Source organism: Tupaia chinensis, unplaced genomic scaffold (assembly GCF_000334495.1).
Source record: "Tupaia chinensis unplaced genomic scaffold, TupChi_1.0 Scaffold147282_1, whole genome shotgun sequence".
NCBI lineage: Eukaryota > Metazoa > Chordata > Mammalia > Scandentia > Tupaiidae > Tupaia > Tupaia belangeri.
This window is the reverse complement of record NW_006207133.1, coordinates 4001576-4007864: the sequence shown is the minus strand read 5'-3', so window position 1 is coordinate 4007864 and position 6289 is coordinate 4001576.

Sequence of the window (6289 nt, the reverse complement as noted above, 5' to 3'; positions counted from 1 at the left end):
ATTCCTGCCATGGAGAGGAGGCAAGAAATGATGCCATCATGGAGCGCATCACCTTCGCAAAGCTCTCTCGTTACACTCGCTCGGCATCGTCCCATTTTACAGGTAGAGAAACTGAGGCCTCAGAGGACGAGAGGATTTCAGAGGACCCACAGTAAAGAGTTGTCCTGGTAGGGTGAAGTGGGCAGTCAGATGTCTCCCTGGAGAAGTGGAAGGGAGCTCCCATTGGGCTTGAAGAAAGAAGACGATTCCGACACACACTATTGTGTTCAAATCAGCCAGGAAATAAGAGGACGTGCAGTTCTACCAAATTAAAGGAGACTTTTCATTAAGCGGGCAACTGCAAGAGGACTAGTGGCACTCCAAAACCTTGCAGCCATGAGGCAGGGGAGAGGAAGGTTTACAAAGGCAAAAACCACAAAGGAAAAACCACACGGGTAAGAAAGCACCGGCGTTGAGTTATGGAGAGCGGTTTACAAGAGCCGAAAAAGCGACGTCTCAGGAAGGACAGTTAACATTGGCTGCAGCTGCTGGTGATAAATACTCGGTTAGCAGGACAGGGATGGGCGGCACATTCATCTACTGGCGATACGCATTCAGTGAGGGACCTTCAGGAGGCGCTTACGGGTCACAGGGGAAGGGAAATGGCAGCAGAGTTATATTCAAAATGGTGGTGCTCATGTTTCAACACAGAAGAGGAAGAGAGGAGGTTGGAGGCTGCAGGTGCTGCGGAAGGTGGTACGGAGATAAACAAAAGCCCAGAGGCAGGGAAGCCCCAGGAACAATGGGTAAAACTGAAGAGGACAGTTTAACAGAGAATCGGGGATATATTTAGAAAACCCCAGCCCAGCAGAGAACCTGGGATGATGAAAGCACTGGCCTGTGTGGAAACAGGAAGTCTCTTAGCAGGGCAGGGGCAGCGTTTCAACGGGGAGACCCTTGTAGACATTGTCCATATGCAAAGCCCTTCCCAGGAGGCTAAGGGGCTGGCAGGGACCTCAGGCTCCAGAGGTGGCTGTGGGAGGCAAACCCCCACCCCTGTTCTCCTTCCTCTCCCAGGAGCCCTCCTGGGCTCCTCTTTGACTCAGCCACCCTCAGCCCTCACTGGACGCTCTGCAGCAGGTCTGTGCTCCTCAGCAAGGCGTGTGTGTGCCCATGTGCTCACAGGCAGGTGTGGAGCTAGCTGAAGCCGGGCCTGTGTGTCTCCATGTGGCTCAGGGCCCAGTAAGTGCAGGTCCCAACTCCTGGAGCTCCACCACAGCAGAGGGAGCAACGCCCTGCAACATCAGAGAGCTGGTGTCCAGGAATTGAGGCCCATGAACGAGCCCAGGGACTGGCCGAACACCTGCCTGGCACTGGCTGCCAGACCATCACACAGCAGAAGGAGGGAGCTGAGGAAGGCCCTGGCTGGTTACGCTCTGGGGGACTCTCAGCTCATACTGCACCGTTGCAGAGTGATCAGAGGGGAGATCACACTCTCCCTGACTCCCAGGGTGGCCCCAGGGGCTGAAGTTGTAAGGAGTCCAAGGCCCAAAGCCCCTGAGACTCTCACCCTCGGAGCTGCCAGCCTGCTGCACGGGGCTGTGGTGTGGTGTCCATGGAAAGGGTCCGAGGTACCTATGGAGGAGGCGGAGGTGCCCAGAGAGCCCCTTGAGCCACACACCACCCCCTGCACTCAGGAAGAGTGCCATAGCGAAGCGGGCAGAGTCTCAGGGGCCCTGCCAGCCTCACAGCTGCCAGCCCTGCACTGTAGGGCATGCAGCCCGGGTCTCCCATCCGACCAGTGACTGAAGATGTGGCCAGACCACCAGTCAGACAGAGTTCTCCCCAAGCCCCACTTTAATTGGTTTTTAGATTCTACAACCCAGGCTCAGACTCCCAGGTATCGCGGGACTTGGAGACCATGACCTTGAAGCCAAAGCTGTCAGACAGTCTGTGCCACGCGTTAATCAGCGAGCCTGGAAAAGCAGCCCTGGGACTCGGGTCCTGCGCTCTGCCAGCTGCCCAGGCAGCCACGACCAACTGAGGGGATGTTTCAGAAGCTCTGTCCTGGGGGAGGGCACCTGGCCTTGCAGGCCAGTCCAGTCAGCACAGCCTGGCCCAACAGCCCTTGTGCTGAGAGGGGAACCAAGCTGCCTGCCGCTCCCTCTCCCCAGCTCGCCCTCTCTGATGTTCTTTGAGAGGAAAGAGCTGATCAGGAATTTTAATTCTATTCTTTAAAAAAAAAAGTTTATTCATTTCTTCCATGAGTAAGAGAGACAGAGACAGAGGGCCAGCACCCACCCCGGCCTCAGCCAGCCCTGCATCATGGGTACACGTGTGCCAGAGTATACAGGGAGGTCTCCAGGCCCAAGCCCAGGACCTTCCCAAGGGTCGGCCTCTCGGGACATTGAGCTTTCCGCTGTGCCACCACGCGGCCTTCATTCAGGGATGCTAGTTACGCACTGGGACACATCCTTGGAATGTAGTAGGCACTCAGCAAATGCCACTTTCTCCTCAGTGAGCGGTGGGAGGCTGGATACAGATGGTCCAGAGCTGCCTGGGAACCCAGCTCTGCCACTTTCCAGAGGCCTTCAGGGTCCTTGTTCGCAAACACGTGGACAAGAACAGAACCTACCCCATTGCCTGCAACAGTGCCTGGCTCACAGTCTATCCCACGTAAGTGCTCAACATTATGTTTTATCTTTTTTAATTAATAGATGTTTCTTTCTTTCTTTCTTGGTGGGACACCCCAATAGGGCCTTCACACTGAGATCTCTCCATCTTAGCCAGACTGGGTTGGGTCATGGGCACACACACCGTGCACAGGAAGACCTCAGGACACGAACCCGGGCCCTTTCTGTATGGGTCAAGCACTGGCAGCACTGCGTCTCCTACTGCTGTGCCATCGAGGCTGGCCCTATGTTTTAACCTTAAGAGAGGTTAAGCCATCACGGCTGGCCCTGTCTAAATGAGGAGTTGAGACTAAATGAAAGCCAGAATCTAGTCTCGGGGGGTGGGGACATGGGCCTTGGTCTCCCCCGACCACACCTGTCCACTCTCATATGATGCTAGCGACAGGCTTCTCGTGGAATGTACCGGAAGTGCCCTGTGGCACAGTCCTCTTCAGATCCAAATAAGAAGTGAATTTTCCCACAAAAGAGGCATCCAGAGCTACTTCCAGAATGAGGATCCTGACAGAGGCTCGAATGCAGCCTCTGCAAAGCCTCTTTTGAATCCAAGAAAGGGTCCGGATGGGATGCAGGTGTGCTGCCAGGGTTAGTGGCCAAGACTGGCAGCCCGGCAGCTGGCACTCCCCAGCCTGCTGAGGGAACCAGAGGGCAAAACTTGCAGAGAGTGAGGGTGCTGTGACAGCAACCCCCTTCCTCAACCTCAGAGTGTCTTCCACAGGCCAGGACTGACGACCCCACTCGCCCAAGCCTGTGTGCAAACAGCCCACCATGGCACCCAGTGCATTCTAGCATCGCCCCGTCTCACAGCCAAAGGAAATGGGCAACAACCACCCTCTTTATCCAAGACCCCTGCGTCTGGTCAGCCACCGAGGTAGGCCCCACTACTGCCTTTAAAACATAAGACTAGGGAAGGCGTAACGGTTATGTCCCTGGACTCCTACATGGCCAACTGTGCTTTAGGTCCCAGACCTGGTGGCTTCAAAATCACGCCGGGCACACATGCATGTGTGCCCAACATCCCAAGAGGAGAATGGAGGAGAAGGGATTGCAGTGTGGCCATCCCCCTAGGGAGTGATTTTTCCTCTCACTATATCTGTCTCTCTCTCTCCCAAGCACATGTGCCCTAAGGCAAAAACCTCTAAACAAAACCGAACATGAGACTAGGGGCCTGGCGTGGTGGTTATGTTGCTGTACTCTCACATGGGCGAAAGCAGTTCAAGTCCCAGACCTGGCAGCTTAAAAATCACATAAGGCACTTGTGGGTGTGTGCCCAACATCCCAGGAGGAGGATGAAGGGATTGCGGAGTGGCCATCCCCTCTGGGTGGGGGCTCTCACTTTCCCTCTCACTCTGTCTTTCTTCGGTGACTGCACATACCCTATGGCAACAACAACATAGGAAACACGACCCTGCACTGCAAACGTAGGTATGGCCCCACCTACAGGGCTCTCAATCCAGGGAGCAGCCTTCTCAGGGGACAGAGGACAGGACAACGGGCCACCCGACAGTGTACCAAGGATCTGGCAGCAGAAGGGCCTAGAACTCTGCCCACTGCAGCCCTGCTCAGGGTGTCTGCCCTTAGTGATGCCAACACCTACTGTGTGCGCTTCAGAGCCAGACTTCACACGTCTACACCGGGAACCCAGCCCAGCTGGGGCTGTGGGCACTCCTGCTCTCTCCACTACATCTCTTTTCTTTTTAAAGTTTATTTCTTCCATGAGAGAGACAGAGACGGAGAGAGAAGCAGAAAGACAGGCACCCCAATAGGGACTTGTCGGGATCCACCCCCAGGCTCAGCCAGCCTCGGATCATGGGCACGAGCATGCCCAGTGTACTCAGAGAGGTCTCTGGACCCGAACCAGAATCCTCCCAGCTGGGCTAGCCTTGCAGAGCACTGCGTTTTCCCACCGCACCACTGTCTGGCCCTCTTCATTTTTACTGAGTCTCTAGGTTAAGTTTTTAGAAACTGTAAGGCAGAACCTGCTTCTTCAACCACCTGCTCTAACCGCTCTCGGCATCGGGGAGACATCTGGGAATGCTGGGTTTGCGGTAGGACTTCATCACATGAGCGGTAACTCACCACCACCCCCGAGGCTTCGCTAGGCAAAGCTGGGAGTTTATGGCCGGTTTAGACACTTTGGAAAGAACCTCAGCGATGGTAAATAAAGTTTATGCTCTTACAAGAAAAAGAGACCAGCAGGACCTCAGAGGAGTTTCATTTTCTCCCTTAGATGGAAGACTGACACGTGAAAGGGGAGGGATTGCACATCAGGGTTTTCACCCTGTGGTGAGTCTCCAGCCTGAGAGATTTCCTCTCAGTGTCGATTCAGCTGGTGAGTGGGGCTCGGAGGTTAGCTGTTTCCTCTCCACAGATGACCTCGGGGGCAGGACATCGGTTGCTAGCAATCTGTTTCTAGATGTAGTGTTCCCAGCTGGCGGCTTCCTCATGGAGTGAGCAGCAGAGCAGCCTCGCTGTGACTGATGAATGCAGAAGGTGAGCCCTGGGCCAGGCGTGGTACAAGATCGCCCACTGGCATGGGCGTTTGATGGGGACAGAAACACAGACCGCACCTGACCAAGGGTTCTAAAACCTGGCCACACACTGGAATCATCTAGGGAGCTTTAAAAAAACATTGGACTCTGGACCCCACCCCCAAGGACTGACTTGGTGAGTCTGCACTGAGGCCCAGGAATCTGCCTGTGTCTGACCAGCAGTGCTACATCAGACCTGTCTCCAGAGACCCTGGCCCACCTCGGTCCCCTTAATTTAGGAAACAAAACCTGACCCAAGGTGGAGACATGTCTTCGATGCTAGTTACCTGATTATTTCTTTAAGTGATAAAGTTTAAGTTCTCCTTTAGTTATACCCCACCTGACCAACACGGATCTCTCCGCTGCCCTGCTAGGCCTTGTCTCTACCAGCAGCAGAGGGTGAGAGACAGAAAGACAGAGAGTGTGAGCACACACTCAGGGGAGTGCAAACATACGTTGAGCAGCTACTGAATGTGCCAGATCCCATCTCCCCATTATCTCACCCACACCCTGGAGACAGATATTATTGCCGGCATTTTGTAGATGAGAAGACCTGCACGGAGAGAGGCTGAGTCATTTGGTCAAGGACACACAGCTTGTTAGATAACATAGCGGAGGTTTAAATCTGGTGGACCCTCCTTCGGCTCATGCTTAAGTAACCCAGGGGTTACTTAGTCACTAGTGCACTAGTCTAGCTTAGAGGCCTGTTACAGTCAGAGCACAACCCCTCCCCATCACCCAGCGGGGCTGTCACCCTACAGCTTAATTCCAATGTTGCTTTTTCTATATTTCAGTTGACTCTTTTTTAAAAAATAATTATTTAATTTTATTTATCATTACTATTATTATTATTTTTTAAATTTGTTATAGGGCTCATGTGCTCACCAGAGAGAGAGAGAGAGAGAAAGTGAGAAAGCAAGTCACCAGGACTGGGACTCGAATAGCAGTCGGCCATGTGGGAGTCCAGCCGCTCAGCCACCACGCCATCTGCTGGCCCCTCAGTTGACTCTTAACTGGATTCATCCCAATACCCTGTGCTCTCTTAGGGTGCTCAACTTCTTAGGTCTGCAGAGCAGAGCATTCAGTCCT